Genomic DNA, 19,561 nt, shown 5'->3' on the forward strand with positions numbered 1-19,561 from the left:
ATCTATAATAAAGAAATGTATATAGGGTGATAGAAAGGGAGATATATAGATAGGGAGATATATAGATAGGGAGATAGATAGGGGGATAAATAGATAGATAGATAGATAGATAGATAGATAGATAGATAGATAGATAGATAGATAGATAGATAGAGCCATAAAAGAAGAAATGAATTCCAGTAATCCAAATCTGGACAAGTAAATTAATGATCAGTATGAAAACTATAGGGATAGATGGTGATGTACTTTAATATCTGTTATGCATTGTGTCTGTGTGTACAAATATAAAAGATGAATATTATAGAAATAGATATTAAAAACATGTAAAACAAGGGTTTAATTGTTTTTTATTTGGTTAGAGGCTTAGAGGCAGGGCTTTTAAATGATTCATATAGAAATGAAAATATACACATCTATAATAAAGAAATGTATATAGGGTGATAGATAGGGAGATACATAGATAGGGAGATATATAGATAGGGAGATAGATAGGGGGATAAATAGATAGATAGATAGATAGATAGATAGATAGATAGATAGATAGATAGATAGATAGATAGATAGATAGAGCCATAAAAGAAGAAATGAATACCAGTAATCCAAATCTGGACAAGTAAATTAATTATCAGTATGAAAACTATATAGATAGATGGTAATGTACTTTAATATCTGTTATGCATTATATCTGTGTGTATAAATATAGAAGATCAATATTATAGGAAAATATATTAATTTTTTTATACAAGGGGCTTTTCTTTTTTTATTTAATTAAAGGCAAGGCATTTAAATGAATAATATAGAAATGAAAATATACACATCTATAAGAAAGAAATGTATGTAGTGATATAGATAGATAGATAGATAGATAGATAGATAGAGCCATAAAAGAAGAAATAAATACCAGTAATCCCAGTAATCCAAATCTGGACAAGTAAATTAATGATCAGTATGAAAACTATAGGGATAGATGGTGATCTACTTTAATATCTGTTATGCATTGTGTCTGTGTGTACAAATATAAAAAATCAATATTATAGAAATAGATATTAAAAACATGTAAAACAAGGGTTTAATTTTTTTTTATTTGGTTAGAGGCTTAGAGGCAGGGCTTTTAAATGATTAATATAGAAATGAAAATATACACATCTATAATAAAGAAATGTATATAGGGTGATAGATAGGGAGATATATAGATAGGGAGATATAGAGATAGGGAGATAGATAGGGGGATAAATAGATAGATAGATAGATAGATAGATAGATAGATAGATAGATAGATAGATAGATAGATAGATAGATAGATAGATAGATAGACAGAGAGATAGAGAGATAGAGAGATAGAGAGATATAGCCATAAATAAGAAATAAACACAAATTATCTATATCTAGACAAGCTGGTTAATATTCAATATGAAAAATATACAGATAGATGGTAATGTATTTTAATATCTGTTGTGCATTATATCTCTGTGTGTATAAATAAAGAAAATCAATATTATAGAAATAGATATTATAAATCTTTCAATCAAGGGAATTACTGGTTTTTATTTGCTTACAGGCATGGCATTTAAATGAATAATATAGAAATGAAAATATAAACATCTATAATAAAGAAATAAATATAGGGAGATAGAGAGATAGAGAGATAGATAGATAGATAGATAGATAGATAGATAGATAGATAGAGCCATAAAAGAAGAAATGAATTCCAGTAATCCAAATCTGGACAAGTAAATTAATGATCAGTATGAAAACTATATTGATAGATGGTGATCTACTTTAATATCTGTTATGCATTGTGTCTGTGTGTACAAATATAAAAGATCAATATTATAGAAATTGATATTAAAAACATGTAAAACAAGGGTTTAATTGTTTTTTATTTGGTTAGAGGCTTAGAGGCAGGGCTTTTAAATGATTAATATAGAAATGAAAATATACACATCTATAATAAAGAAATGTATATAGGGTGATAGATAGGGAGATATATAGATAGGGAGATATATAGATAGGGAGATAGATAGGGGGATAAATAGATAGATAGATAGATAGATAGATAGATAGATAGATAGATAGATAGATAGATAGATAGATAGAAAGATAGAGCCATAAAAGAAAAAATGAATACCAGTAATCCAAATCTGGACAAGTTAATTAATGATCAGTATGAAAACTATATAGATAGATGGTAATGTGCTTTAATATCTGTTATGCATTATATCTGTGTGTATAAATATAGAAGGTCAATATTATAGGAAAATATATTAATTTTTTTATACAAGGGGCTTTTCTTTTTTTATTTAATTAAAGGCATGGCATTTAAATGAATAATATAGAAATGAAAATATACACATCTATAAGAAAGAAATGTATGTAGTGATATAGATAGATAGATAGATAGAGCCATAAAAGAAGAAATAAATACCAGTAATCCCAGTAATCCAAATCTGGACAAGTAAATTAATGATCAGTATGAAAACTATAGGGATAGATGGTGATCTACTTTAATATCTGTTATGCATTGTGTCTGTGTGTACAAATATAAAAAATCAATATTATAGAAATAGATATTAAAAACATGTAAAACAAGGGTTTAATTGTTTTTTATTTGGTTAGAGGCTTAGAGGCAGGGCTTTTAAATGATTAATATAGAAATGAAAATATACACATCTATAATAAAGAAACGTATATAGGGTGATAGAGAGATATATTGATAGGGAGATACATAGATAGATAGATAGATAGATAGATAGATAGATAGATAGATAGACAGAGAGATAGAGAGATAGAGAGATATAGCCATAAATAAGAAATAAACACAAATTATCCATATCTAGACAAGCTGGTTAATATTCAATATGAAAAATATACGGATAGATGGTAATGTATTTTAATATCTGTTGTGCATTATATCTCTGTGTGTATAAATAAAGAAAATCAATATTATAGAAATAGATATTATAAATCTTTCAATCAAGGGAATTACTGGTTTTTATTTGCTTACAGGCATGGCATTTAAATGAATAATATAGAAATGAAAATATACACATCTATAATAAAGAAATAAATATAGGGAGATAGAGAGATAGATAGATAGATAGATAGAGCCATAAAAGAAGAAATGAATACCAGTAATCCAAATCTGGACAAGTTAATTAATGATCAGTATGAAAACTATATAGATAGATGGTAATGTGCTTTAATATCTGTTATGCATTATATCTGTGTGTATAAAGATAGAAGGTCAATATTATAGGAAAATATATTAATTTTTTTATACAAGGGGCTTTTCTCTTTTTATTTAATTAAAGGCATGGCATTTAAATGAATAATATAGAAATGAAAATATACACATCTATAAGAAAGAAATATATGTAGTGAGATAGATAGATAGATAGATAGATAGATAGATAGATAGAGCCGTAAAAGAAGAAATAAATACCAGTAATCCAAATCTGGACAAGTAAATTAATGATCAGTATGAAAACTATAGGGATAGATGGTGATGTACTTTAATATCTGTTATGCATTGTGTCTGTGTGTACAAGTATAAAAGATCAATATTATAGAAATAGATATTAAAAACATTTAAAACAAGGGTTTAATTGTTTTTTATTTGGTTAGAGGCTTAGAGGCAGGGCTTTTAAATGATTAATATAGAAATGAAAATATACACTTCTATAATAAAGAAACGTATATAGGGTGATAGAGAGATATATAGATAGGGAGATACATAGATAGATAGATAGATAGATAGATAGATAGATAGATGATAGATAGATAGAGAGATAGAGAGATAGATAGATAGATAGATAGATAGATAGATAGATAGATAGATAGATAGATAGATAGATAAAGCCATAAAAGAAGAAATAAATACCAGTAATCCAAATCTGGACAAGTAAATTAATGATCAGTTTGAAAACTATAGGGATAGATGGTGATGTACTTTAATATCTGTTATGCATTGTATCTGTGTGTACAAATATAAAAGATCAATTTTATAGAAATAGATATTGAAAACATTTTAAACAAGGGTTTAATTGTTTTTTATTTGGTTAGAGGCTTAGAGGCAGGGCTTTTAAACGATTAATATAGAAATGAAAATATACACATCTATAATAAAGAAATAAATAAAGGGAGATATATCTATGTATAAATTGAAATAAAAACCAAAAAAAAACCCAAGTTATCTAAAACTAGACAAGTAGATTAATATTCAATTTGAAAAATATATGGATAGACGTTCATATATTTTTATATTGATTATGCATTTTATCTATGTGTATAAATATAGCTCAATATGATAGAAATAAATATTAATTACATTTAAGTGAAGGTGTATTTTGTTTTTTATTTGGTTAGAGGCAGGGCTTGCTAAGTTTCGATGGGGGGTGGGTTTTGGGACGTACCTCGGAGAAGAATTTTTGGAAGGGGGTTGCACACGTGGTTTCTTGCCTCGCTTCTCTGCACGTGCAGGGGCGCCCCCCCTCCCGCCCCGGGCTGAGCTCTGCGGCAGTGCTGCCTCCTTGTGGACACAGAGCGGTACTGCAGCTGTGATATATAGAATAATATAGAAATGAAAATATACACATCTATAAGAAAGAAATGTATATAGGGAGATAGATAGATAGATAGATAGATAGATAGATAGATAGATAGATAGATAGATAGATAGATAGATAGATAGATAGATAGATAGATAGATAGATAGATAGATAGATAGAGAGACAGACAGACAGATAGATGGATAGATAGATAGATGGATAGATAGATAGATGGAGCCATAAAAGAAGAAATGAATTCCAGTAATCCAAATCTGGACAAGTTAATTAATGATCAGTATGAAAACTATAGGGATAGATGGTGATGTACTTTAATATCTGTTATGCATTGTGTCTGTGTGTACAAATATAAAAGATCAATATTATAGAAGTAGATATTAAAAACATTTAAAACAAGGGTTTAATTGTTTTTTATTTGGTTAGAGGCTTAGAGGCAGGGCTTTTAAATGATTAATATAGAAATGAAAATATACACATCTATAATAAAGAAACGTATATAGGGTGATAGAGAGATATATTGATAGGGAGATACATAGATAGATAGATAGATAGATAGATAGATAGATAGACAGATAGATAGATAGATAGACAGAGAGATAGAGTGATAGAGAGATAGAGAGATATAGCCATAAATAAGAAATAAACACAAATTATCCATATCTAGACAAGCTGGTTAATATTCAATATGAAAAATATACGGATAGATGGTAATGTATTTTAATATCTGTTGTGCATTATATCTCTGTGTGTATAAATAAAGAAAATCAATATTATAGAAATAGATATTATAAATCTTTCAATCAAGGGAATTACTGTTTTTTATTTGGTTACAGGCATGGCATTTAAATGAATAATATAGAAATGATAATATACACATCTATAATAAAGAAATAAATATAGGGAGATATATAGATAGATAGATAGATAGATAGAGCCATAAAAGAAGAAATGAATACCAGTAATCCAAATCTGGACAAGTAAATTAATGATCTGTATGAAAACTATAGGGATAGATGGTGATGTACTTTAATATCTGTTATGCATTGTGTCTGTGTGTACAAATATAAAAGATCAATATTATAGAAATAGATATTAAAAACATGTAAAACAAGGGTTTAATTGTTTTTTATTTGGTTAGAGGCTTAGAGGCAGGGCTTTTAAATGATTAATATAGAAATGAAAATATACACATCTATAATAAAGAAATGTATATAGGGTGATAGATAGGGAGATATATAGATAGGGAGATATAGAGATAGGGAGATAGATAGGGGGATAAATAGATAGATAGATAGATAGATAGATAGATAGATAGATAGATAGATAGATAGATAGATAGAGCCATAAAAGAAGAAATGAATACCAGTAATCCAAATCTGGACAAGTTAATTAATGATCAGTATGAAAACTATATAGATAGATGGTAATGTGCTTTAATATCTGTTATGCATTATATCTGTGTGTATAAATATAGAAGGTCAATATTATAGGAAAATATATTAATTTTTTTATACAAGGGGCTTTTCTTTTTTTATTTAATTAAAGGCATGGCATTTAAATGAATAATATAGAAATGAAAATATACACATCTATAAGAAAGAAATATATGTAGTGATATAGATAGATAGATAGATAGATAGATAGAGCCATAAAAGAAGAAATAAATACCAGTAATCCCAGTAATCCAAATCTGGACAAGTAAATTAATGATCAGTATGAAAACTATAGGGATAGATGGTGATCTACTTTAATATCTGTTATGCATTGTGTCTGTGTGTACAAATATAAAAAATCAATATTATAGAAATAGATATTAAAAACATGTAAAACAAGGGTTTAATTTTTTTTTATTTGGTTAGAGGCTTAGAGGCAGGGCTTTTAAATGATTAATATAGAAATGAAAATATACACATCTATAATAAAGAAACGTATATAGGGTGATGGAGAGATATATTGATAGGGAGATACATAGATAGATAGATAGATAGATAGATAGATAGATAGATAGATAGATAGATAGACAGAGAGATAGAGTGATAGAGAGATAGAGAGATATAGCCATAAATAAGAAATAAACACAAATTATCCATATCTAGACAAGCTGGTTAATATTCAATATGAAAAATATACGGATAGATGGTAATGTATTTTAATATCTGTTGTGCATTATATCTCTGTGTGTATAAATAAAGAAAATCAATATTATAGAAATAGATATTATAAATCTTTCAATCAAGGGAATTACTGTTTTTTATTTGGTTACAGGCATGGCACTTAAATGAATAATATAGAAATGAAAATATACACATCTATAATAAAGAAATAAATATAGGGAGATATATAGATAGATAGATAGATAGATAGAGCCATAAAAGAAGAAATGAATACCAGTAATCCAAATCTGGACAAGTAAATTAATGATCTGTATGAAAACTATAGGGATAGATGGTTATGTACTTTAATATCTGTTATGCATTGTGTCTGTGTGTACAAATATAAAAGATCAATATTATAGAAATAGATATTAAAAACATGTAAAACAAGGGTTTAATTGTTTTTTATTTGGTTAGAGGCTTAGAGGCAGGGCTTTTAAATGATTCATATAGAAATGAAAATATACACATCTATAATAAAGAAATGTATATAGGGTGATAGATAGGGAGATATATAGATAGGGAGATATAGAGATAGGGAGATAGATAGGGGGATAAATAGATAGATAGATAGATAGATAGATAGATAGATAGATAGATAGATAGATAGATAGATAGATAGAGCCATAAAAGAAGAAATGAATACCAGTAATCCATATCTGGACAAGTTAATTAATGATCAGTATGAAAACTATATAGATAGATGGTAATGTACTTTAATATCTGTTATGCATTATATCTGTGTGTATAAATATAGAAGATCAATATTATAGAAAAATATATTAATTTTTTTATACAAGGGGCTTTTCTTTTTTTATTTAATTAAAGGCAAGGCATTTAAATGAATAATATAGAAATGAAAATATACACATCTATAAGAAAGAAATGTATGTAGTGATATAGATAGATAGATAGATAGATAGATAGAGCCATAAAAGAAGAAATAAATACCAGTAATCCCAGTAATCCAAATCTGGACATGTAAATTAATGATCAGTATGAAAACTATAGGGATAGATGGTGATCTACTTTAATATCTGTTATGCATTGTGTCTGTGTGTACAAATATAAAAAATCAATATTATAGAAATAGATATTAAAAACATGTAAAACAAGGGTTTAATTTTTTTTTATTTGGTTAGAGGCTTAGAGGCAGGGCTTTTAAATGATTAATATAGAAATGAAAATATACACATCTATAATAAAGAAATGTATATAGGGTGATAGATAGGGAGATATATAGATAGGGAGATATAGAGATAGGGAGATAGATAGGGGGATAAATAGATAGATAGATAGATAGATAGATAGATAGATAGATAGATAGATAGATAGATAGATAGATAGATAGATAGACAGAGAGATAGAGAGATAGAGAGATAGAGAGATATAGCCATAAATAAGAAATAAACACAAATTATCTATATCTAGACAAGCTGGTTAATATTCAATATGAAAAATATACAGATAGATGGTAATGTATTTTAATATCTGTTGTGCATTATATCTCTGTGTGTATAAATAAAGAAAATCAATATTATAGAAATAGATATTATAAATCTTTCAATCAAGGGAATTACTGGTTTTTATTTGCTTACAGGCATGGCATTTAAATGAATAATATAGAAATGAAAATATAAACATCTATAATAAAGAAATAAATATAGGGAGATAGAGAGATAGAGAGATAGATAGATAGATAGATAGATAGATAGATAGATAGAGCCATAAAAGAAGAAATGAATTCCAGTAATCCAAATCTGGACAAGTAAATTAATGATCAGTTTGAAAACTATAGGGATAGATGGTGATGTACTTTAATATCTGTTATGCATTGTATCTGTGTGTACAAATATAAAAGATCAATTTTATAGAAATAGATATTGAAAACATTTTAAACAAGGGTTTAATTGTTTTTTATTTGGTTAGAGGCTTAGAGGCAGGGCTTTTAAACGATTAATATAGAAATGAAAATATACACATCTATAATAAAGAAATAAATAAAGGGAGATATATCTATGTATAAATTGAAATAAAAACCAAAAAAAAACCCAAGTTATCTAAAACTAGACAAGTAGATTAATATTCAATTTGAAAAATATATGGATAGACGTTCATATATTTTTATATTGATTATGCATTTTATCTATGTGTATAAATATAGCTCAATATGATAGAAATAAATATTAATTACATTTAAGTGAAGGTGTATTTTGTTTTTTATTTGGTTAGAGGCAGGGCTTGCTAAGTTTCGATGGGGGGTGGGTTTTGGGACGTACCTCGGAGAAGAATTTTTGGAAGGGGGTTGCACACGTGGTTTCTTGCCTCGCTTCTCTGCACGTGCAGGGGCGCCCCCCCTCCCGCCCCGGGCTGAGCTCTGCGGCAGTGCTGCCTCCTTGTGGACACAGAGCGGTACTGCAGCTGTGATATATAGAATAATATAGAAATGAAAATATACACATCTATAAGAAAGAAATGTATATAGGGAGATAGATAGATAGATAGATAGATAGATAGATAGATAGATAGATAGATAGATAGATAGATAGATAGATAGATAGATAGATAGATAGATAGATAGATAGATAGAGAGACAGACAGACAGACAGATAGATGGATAGATAGATAGATGGATAGATAGATAGATGGAGCCATAAAAGAAGAAATGAATTCCAGTAATCCAAATCTGGACAAGTTAATTAATGATCAGTATGAAAACTATAGGGATAGATGGTGATGTACTTTAATATCTGTTATGCATTGTGTCTGTGTGTACAAATATAAAAGATCAATATTATAGAAGTAGATATTAAAAACATTTAAAACAAGGGTTTAATTGTTTTTTATTTGGTTAGAGGCTTAGAGGCAGGGCTTTTAAATGATTAATATAGAAATGAAAATATACACATCTATAATAAAGAAACGTATATAGGGTGATAGAGAGATATATTGATAGGGAGATACATAGATAGATAGATAGATAGATAGATAGATAGATAGATAGATAGATAGATAGATAGATAGACAGATAGATAGATAGATAGACAGAGAGATAGAGTGATAGAGAGATAGAGAGATATAGCCATAAATAAGAAATAAACACAAATTATCCATATCTAGACAAGCTGGTTAATATTCAATATGAAAAATATACGGATAGATGGTAATGTATTTTAATATCTGTTGTGCATTATATCTCTGTGTGTATAAATAAAGAAAATCAATATTATAGAAATAGATATTATAAATCTTTCAATCAAGGGAATTACTGTTTTTTATTTGGTTACAGGCATGGCATTTAAATGAATAATATAGAAATGATAATATACACATCTATAATAAAGAAATAAATATAGGGAGATATATAGATAGATAGATAGATAGATAGAGCCATAAAAGAAGAAATGAATACCAGTAATCCAAATCTGGACAAGTAAATTAATGATCTGTATGAAAACTATAGGGATAGATGGTGATGTACTTTAATATCTGTTATGCATTGTGTCTGTGTGTACAAATATAAAAGATCAATATTATAGAAATAGATATTAAAAACATGTAAAACAAGGGTTTAATTGTTTTTTATTTGGTTAGAGGCTTAGAGGCAGGGCTTTTAAATGATTAATATAGAAATGAAAATATACACATCTATAATAAAGAAATGTATATAGGGTGATAGATAGGGAGATATATAGATAGGGAGATATAGAGATAGGGAGATAGATAGGGGGATAAATAGATAGATAGATAGATAGATAGATAGATAGATAGATAGATAGATAGATAGATAGATAGATAGATAGATAGATAGATAGAGCCATAAAAGAAGAAATGAATACCAGTAATCCAAATCTGGACAAGTTAATTAATGATCAGTATGAAAACTATATAGATAGATGGTAATGTGCTTTAATATCTGTTATGCATTATATCTGTGTGTATAAATATAGAAGGTCAATATTATAGGAAAATATATTAATTTTTTTATACAAGGGGCTTTTCTTTTTTTATTTAATTAAAGGCATGGCATTTAAATGAATAATATAGAAATGAAAATATACACATCTATAAGAAAGAAATATATGTAGTGATATAGATAGATAGATAGATAGATAGATAGATAGAGCCATAAAAGAAGAAATAAATACCAGTAATCCCAGTAATCCAAATCTGGACAAGTAAATTAATGATCAGTATGAAAACTATAGGGATAGATGGTGATCTACTTTAATATCTGTTATGCATTGTGTCTGTGTGTACAAATATAAAAAATCAATATTATAGAAATAGATATTAAAAACATGTAAAACAAGGGTTTAATTTTTTTTTATTTGGTTAGAGGCTTAGAGGCAGGGCTTTTAAATGATTAATATAGAAATGAAAATATACACATCTATAATAAAGAAACGTATATAGGGTGATGGAGAGATATATTGATAGGGAGATACATAGATAGATAGATAGATAGATAGATAGATAGATAGATAGATAGATAGATAGACAGAGAGATAGAGTGATAGAGAGATAGAGAGATATAGCCATAAATAAGAAATAAACACAAATTATCCATATCTAGACAAGCTGGTTAATATTCAATATGAAAAATATACGGATAGATGGTAATGTATTTTAATATCTGTTGTGCATTATATCTCTGTGTGTATAAATAAAGAAAATCAATATTATAGAAATAGATATTATAAATCTTTCAATCAAGGGAATTACTGTTTTTTATTTGGTTACAGGCATGGCACTTAAATGAATAATATAGAAATGAAAATATACACATCTATAATAAAGAAATAAATATAGGGAGATATATAGATAGATAGATAGATAGATAGAGCCATAAAAGAAGAAATGAATACCAGTAATCCAAATCTGGACAAGTAAATTAATGATCTGTATGAAAACTATAGGGATAGATGGTTATGTACTTTAATATCTGTTATGCATTGTGTCTGTGTGTACAAATATAAAAGATCAATATTATAGAAATAGATATTAAAAACATGTAAAACAAGGGTTTAATTGTTTTTTATTTGGTTAGAGGCTTAGAGGCAGGGCTTTTAAATGATTCATATAGAAATGAAAATATACACATCTATAATAAAGAAATGTATATAGGGTGATAGATAGGGAGATATATAGATAGGGAGATATAGAGATAGGGAGATAGATAGGGGGATAAATAGATAGATAGATAGATAGATAGATAGATAGATAGATAGATAGATAGATAGATAGATAGATAGATAGATAGAGCCATAAAAGAAGAAATGAATACCAGTAATCCATATCTGGACAAGTTAATTAATGATCAGTATGAAAACTATATAGATAGATGGTAATGTACTTTAATATCTGTTATGCATTATATCTGTGTGTATAAATATAGAAGATCAATATTATAGAAAAATATATTAATTTTTTTATACAAGGGGCTTTTCTTTTTTTATTTAATTAAAGGCAAGGCATTTAAATGAATAATATAGAAATGAAAATATACACATCTATAAGAAAGAAATGTATGTAGTGATATAGATAGATAGATAGATAGATAGATAGAGCCATAAAAGAAGAAATAAATACCAGTAATCCCAGTAATCCAAATCTGGACATGTAAATTAATGATCAGTATGAAAACTATAGGGATAGATGGTGATCTACTTTAATATCTGTTATGCATTGTGTCTGTGTGTACAAATATAAAAAATCAATATTATAGAAATAGATATTAAAAACATGTAAAACAAGGGTTTAATTTTTTTTTATTTGGTTAGAGGCTTAGAGGCAGGGCTTTTAAATGATTAATATAGAAATGAAAATATACACATCTATAATAAAGAAATGTATATAGGGTGATAGATAGGGAGATATATAGATAGGGAGATATAGAGATAGGGAGATAGATAGGGGGATAAATAGATAGATAGATAGATAGATAGATAGATAGATAGATAGATAGATAGATAGATAGATAGACAGAGAGATAGAGAGATAGAGAGATAGAGAGATATAGCCATAAATAAGAAATAAACACAAATTATCTATATCTAGACAAGCTGGTTAATATTCAATATGAAAAATATACAGATAGATGGTAATGTATTTTAATATCTGTTGTGCATTATATCTCTGTGTGTATAAATAAAGAAAATCAATATTATAGAAATAGATATTATAAATCTTTCAATCAAGGGAATTACTGGTTTTTATTTGCTTACAGGCATGGCATTTAAATGAATAATATAGAAATGAAAATATAAACATCTATAATAAAGAAATAAATATAGGGAGATAGAGAGATAGAGAGATAGATAGATAGATAGATAGATAGATAGATAGATAGATAGATAGATAGAGCCATAAAAGAAGAAATGAATTCCAGTAATCCAAATCTGGACAAGTAAATTAATGATCAGTATGAAAACTATATTGATAGATGGTGATCTACTTTAATATCTGTTATGCATTGTGTCTGTGTGTACAAATATAGAAGATTAATATTATAGAAATTGATATTAAAAACATGTAAAACAAGGGTTTAATTGTTTTTTATTTGGTTAGAGGCTTAGAGGCAGGGCTTTTAAATGATTAATATAGAAATGAAAATATACACATCTATAATAAAGAAATGTATATAGGGTGATAGATAGGGAGATATATAGATAGGGAGATATATAGATAGGGAGATAGATAGGGGGATAAATAGATAGATAGATAGATAGATAGATAGATAGATAGATAGATAGATAGATAGATAGATAGATAGATAGAGCCATAAAAGAAGAAATGAATTCCAGTAATCCAAATCTGGACAAGTAAATTAATGATCAGTATGAAAACTATAGGGATTGATGGTGATGTACTTTAATATCTGTTATGCATTGTGTCTGTGTGTACAAATATAAAAGATCAATATTATAGAAATAGATATTAAAAACATGTAAAACAAGGGTTTAATTGTTTTTTATTTGGTTAGAGGCTTAGAGGCAGGGCTTTTAAATGATTCATATAGAAATGAAAATATACACATCTATAATAAAGAAATGTATATAGGGTGATAGATAGGGAGATACATAGATAGGGAGATATATAGATAGGGAGATAGATAGGGGGATAAATAGATAGATAGATAGATAGATAGATAGATAGATAGATAGATAGATAGATAGATAGATAGAGAGATAGATAGATAGATAGATAGATAGATAGATAGAGCCATAAAAGAAGAAATGAATTCCAGTAATCCAAATCTGGACAAGTAAATTAATTATCAGTATGAAAACTATATAGATAGATGGTAATGTACTTTAATATCTGTTATGCATTATATCTGTGTGTATAAATATAGAAGATCAATATTATAGGAAAATATATTAATTTTTTTATACAAGGGGCTTTTCTTTTTTTATTTAATTAAAGGCAAGGCATTTAAATGAATAATATAGAAATGAAAATATACACATCTATAAGAAAGAAATATATGTAGTGATATAGATAGATAGATAGATAGATAGATAGATAGATAGAGCCATAAAAGAAGAAATAAATACCAGTAATCCCAGTAATCCAAATCTGGACAAGTAAATTAATGATCAGTATGAAAACTATAGGGATAGATGGTGATCTACTTTAATATCTGTTATGCATTGTGTCTGTGTGTACAAATATAAAAAATCAATATTATAGAAATAGATATTAAAAACATGTAAAACAAGGGTTTAATTTTTTTTTATTTGGTTAGAGGCTTAGAGGCAGGGCTTTTAAATGATTAATATAGAAATGAAAATATACACATCTATAATAAAGAAACGTATATAGGGTGATGGAGAGATATATTGATAGGGAGATACATAGATAGATAGATAGATAGATAGATAGATAGATAGATAGACAGAGAGATAGAGTGATAGAGAGATAGAGAGATATAGCCATAAATAAGAAATAAACACAAATTATCCATATCTAGACAAGCTGGTTAATATTCAATATGAAAAATATACGGATAGATGGTAATGTATTTTAATATCTGTTGTGCATTATATCTCTGTGTGTATAAATAAAGAAAATCAATATTATAGAAATAGATATTATAAATCTTTCAATCAAGGGAATTACTGTTTTTTATTTGGTTACAGGCATGGCACTTAAATGAATAATATAGAAATGAAAATATACACATCTATAATAAAGAAATAAATATAGGGAGATATATAGATAGATAGATAGATAGAGCCATAAAAGAAGAAATGAATACCAGTAATCCAAATCTGGACAAGTAAATTAATGATCTGTATGAAAACTATAGGGATAGATGGTTATGTACTTTAATATCTGTTATGCATTGTGTCTGTGTGTACAAATATAAAAGATCAATATTATAGAAATAGATATTAAAAACATGTAAAACAAGGGTTTAATTGTTTTTTATTTGGTTAGAGGCTTAGAGGCAGGGCTTTTAAATGATTCATATAGAAATGAAAATATACACATCTATAATAAAGAAATGTATATAGGGTGATAGATAGGGAGATATATAGATAGGGAGATATAGAGATAGGGAGATAGATAGGGGGATAAATAGATAGATAGATAGATAGATAGATAGATAGATAGATAGATAGATAGATAGATAGATAGAGCCATAAAAGAAGAAATGAATACCAGTAATCCATATCTGGACAAGTTAATTAATGATCAGTATGAAAACTATATAGATAGATGGTAATGTACTTTAATATCTGTTATGCATTATATCTGTGTGTATAAATATAGAAGATCAATATTATAGAAAAATATATTAATTTTTTTATACAAGGGGCTTTTCTTTTTTTATTTAATTAAAGGCAAGGCATTTAAATGAATAATATAGAAATGAAAATATACACATCTATAAGAAAGAAATGTATGTAGTGATATAGATAGATAGATAGATAGATAGATAGAGCCATAAAAGAAGAAATAAATACCAGTAATCCCAGTAATCCAAATCTGGACATGTAAATTAATGATCAGTATGAAAACTATAGGGATAGATGGTGATCTACTTTAATATCTGTTATGCATTGTGTCTGTGTGTACAAATATAAAAAATCAATATTATAGAAATAGATATTAAAAACATGTAAAACAAGGGTTTAATTTTTTTTTATTTGGTTAGAGGCTTAGAGGCAGGGCTTTTAAATGATTAATATAGAAATGAAAATATACACATCTATAATAAAGAAATGTATATAGGGTGATAGATAGGGAGATATATAGATAGGGAGATATAGAGATAGGGAGATAGATAGGGGGATAAATAGATAGATAGATAGATAGATAGATAGATAGATAGATAGATAGATAGATAGATAGATAGACAGAGAGATAGAGAGATAGAGAGATAGAGAGATATAGCCATAAATAAGAAATAAACACAAATTATCTATATCTAGACAAGCTGGTTAATATTCAATATGAAAAATATACAGATAGATGGTAATGTATTTTAATATCTGTTGTGCATTATATCTCTGTGTGTATAAATAAAGAAAATCAATATTATAGAAATAGATATTATAAATCTTTCAATCAAGGGAATTACTGGTTTTTATTTGCTTACAGGCATGGCATTTAAATGAATAATATAGAAATGAAAATATAAACATCTATAATAAAGAAATAAATATAGGGAGATAGAGAGATAGAGAGATAGATAGATAGATAGATAGATAGATAGATAGATAGATAGATAGAGCCATAAAAGAAGAAATGAATTCCAGTAATCCAAATCTGGACAAGTAAATTAATGATCAGTATGAAAACTATATTGATAGATGGTGATCTACTTTAATATCTGTTATGCATTGTGTCTGTGTGTACAAATATAGAAGATTAATATTATAGAAATTGATATTAAAAACATGTAAAACAAGGGTTTAATTGTTTTTTATTTGGTTAGAGGCTTAGAGGCAGGGCTTTTAAATGATTAATATAGAAATGAAAATATACACATCTATAATAAAGAAATGTATATAGGGTGATAGATAGGGAGATATATAGATAGGGAGATATATAGATAGGGAGATAGATAGGGGGATAAATAGATAGATAGATAGATAGATAGATAGATAGATAGATAGATAGATAGATAGATAGATAGATAGATAGAGCCATAAAAGAAGAAATGAATTCCAGTAATCCAAATCTGGACAAGTAAATTAATGATCAGTATGAAAACTATAGGGATAGATGGTGATGTACTTTAATATCTGTTATGCATTGTGTCTGTGTGTACAAATATAAAAGATCAATATTATAGAAATAGATATTAAAAACATGTAAAACAAGGGTTTAATTGTTTTTTATTTGGTTAGAGGCTTAGAGGCAGGGCTTTTAAATGATTCATATAGAAATGAAAATATACACATCTATAATAAAGAAATGTATATAGGGTGATAGATAGGGAGATACATAGATAGGGAGATATATAGATAGGGAGATAGATAGGGGGATAAATAGATAGATAGATAGATAGATAGATAGATAGATAGATAGATAGATAGATAGAGAGATAGATAGATAGATAGATAGATAGATAGAGCCATAAAAGAAGAAATGAATTCCAGTAATCCAAATCTGGACAAGTAAATTAATTATCAGTATGAAAACTATATAGATAGATGGTAATGTACTTTAATATCTGTTATGCATTATATCTGTGTGTATAAATATAGAAGATCAATATTATAGGAAAATATATTAATTTTTTTATACAAGGGGCTTTTCTTTTTTTATTTAATTAAAGGCAAGGCATTTAAATGAATAATATAGAAATGAAAATATACACATCTATAAGAAAGAAATGTATGTAGTGATATAGATAGATAGATAGATAGATAGATAGAGCCATAAAAGAAGAAATAAATACCAGTAATCCAAATCTGGACAAGTAAATTAATGATCAGTATGAAAACTATAGGGATAGATGGTGATGTACTTTAATATCTGTTATGCATTGTGTCTGTGTGTACAAATATAAAAGATCAATATTATAGAAATAGATATTAAAAATATTTAAAACAAGGGTTTAATTGTTTTTTATTTGGTTAGAGGCTTAGAGGCAGGGCTTTTAAATGATTAATATAGGAATGAAAATATACACATCTATAATAAAGAAACGTATATAGGGTGATAGATAGGGAGATATATAGATAGGGAGATACATAGATAGATAGATTGATAGATAGATAGATAGATAGATAGAGTGATAGAGAGATAGAGAGATATAGCCATAAATAAGAAATAAACACAAATTATCTATATCTAGACAAGCTGGTTAATATTCAATATGAAAAATATACGGATAGATGGTAATGTATTTTAATATCTGTTGTGCATTATATCTCTGTGTGTATAAATAAAGAAAATCAATATTATAGAAATAGATATTATAAATCTTTCAATCAAGGGAATTACTGGTTTTTATTTGGTTACAGGCATGGCATTTAAATGAATAATATAGAAATGAAAATATAAACATCTATAATAAAGAAATAAATATAGGGAGATAGAGAGATAGAGAGATAGATAGATAGATAGATAGATAGAGCCATAAAAGAAGAAATGAATTCCAGTAATCCAAATCTGGACAAGTAAATTAATGATCAGTATGAAAACTATATTGATAGATGGTGATCTACTTTAATATCTGTTATGCATTGTGTCTGTGTGTACAAATATAAAAGATCAATATTATAGAAATAGATATTAAAAACATGTAAAACAAGGGTTTAATTGTTTTTTATTTGGTTAGAGGCTTACAGGCAGGGCTTTTAAATGATTAATATAGAAATGAAAATATACACATCTATAATAAAGAAATGTATATAGGGTGATAGATAGGGAGATATATAGATAGGGAGATATATAGATAGGGAGATAGATAGGGGGATAAATAGATAGATAGATAGATAGATAGATAGATAGATAGATAGATAGATAGATAGATAGATAGATAGATAGATAGAAAGATAGAGCCATAAAAGAAAAAATGAATACCAGTAATCCAAATCTGGACAAGTTAATTAATGATCAGTATGAAAACTATATAGATAGATGGTAATGTGCTTTAATATCTGTTATGCATTATATCTGTGTGTATAAATATAGAAGGTCAATATTATAGGAAAATATATTAATTTTTTTATACAAGGGGCTTTTCTTTTTTTATTTAATTAAAGGCATGGCATTTAAATGAATAATATAGAAATGAAAATATACACATCTATAAGAAAGAAATATATGTAGTGAGATAGATAGATAGATAGATAGATAGATAGAGCCATAAAAGAAGAAATAAATACCAGTAATCCCAGTAATCCAAATCTGGACAAGTAAATTAATGATCAGTATGAAAACTATAGGGATAGATGGTGATCTACTTTAATATCTGTTATGCATTGTGTCTGTGTGTACAAATATAAAAAATCAATATTATAGAAATAGATATTAAAAACATGTAAAACAAGGGATAAATTGTTTTTTATTTGGTTAGAGGCTTAGAGGCAGGGCTTTTAAATGATTAATATAGAAATGAAAATATACACATCTATAATAAAGAAACGTATATAGGGTGATAGAGAGATATATTGATAGGGAGATACATAGATAGATAGATAGATAGATAGATAGATAGATAGATAGACAGAGAGATAGAGAGATAGAGAGATATAGCCATAAATAAGAAATAAACACAAATTATCCATATCTAGACAAGCTGGTTAATATTCAATATGAAAAATATACGGATAGATGGTAATGTATTTTAATATCTGTTGTGCATTATATCTCTGT

Source organism: Cyanistes caeruleus, chromosome 3, assembly GCF_971803275.1.
Source record: "Cyanistes caeruleus chromosome 3, bCyaCae1.hap1.1, whole genome shotgun sequence".
Taxonomy (NCBI): Eukaryota; Metazoa; Chordata; class Aves; order Passeriformes; family Paridae; genus Cyanistes; species Cyanistes caeruleus.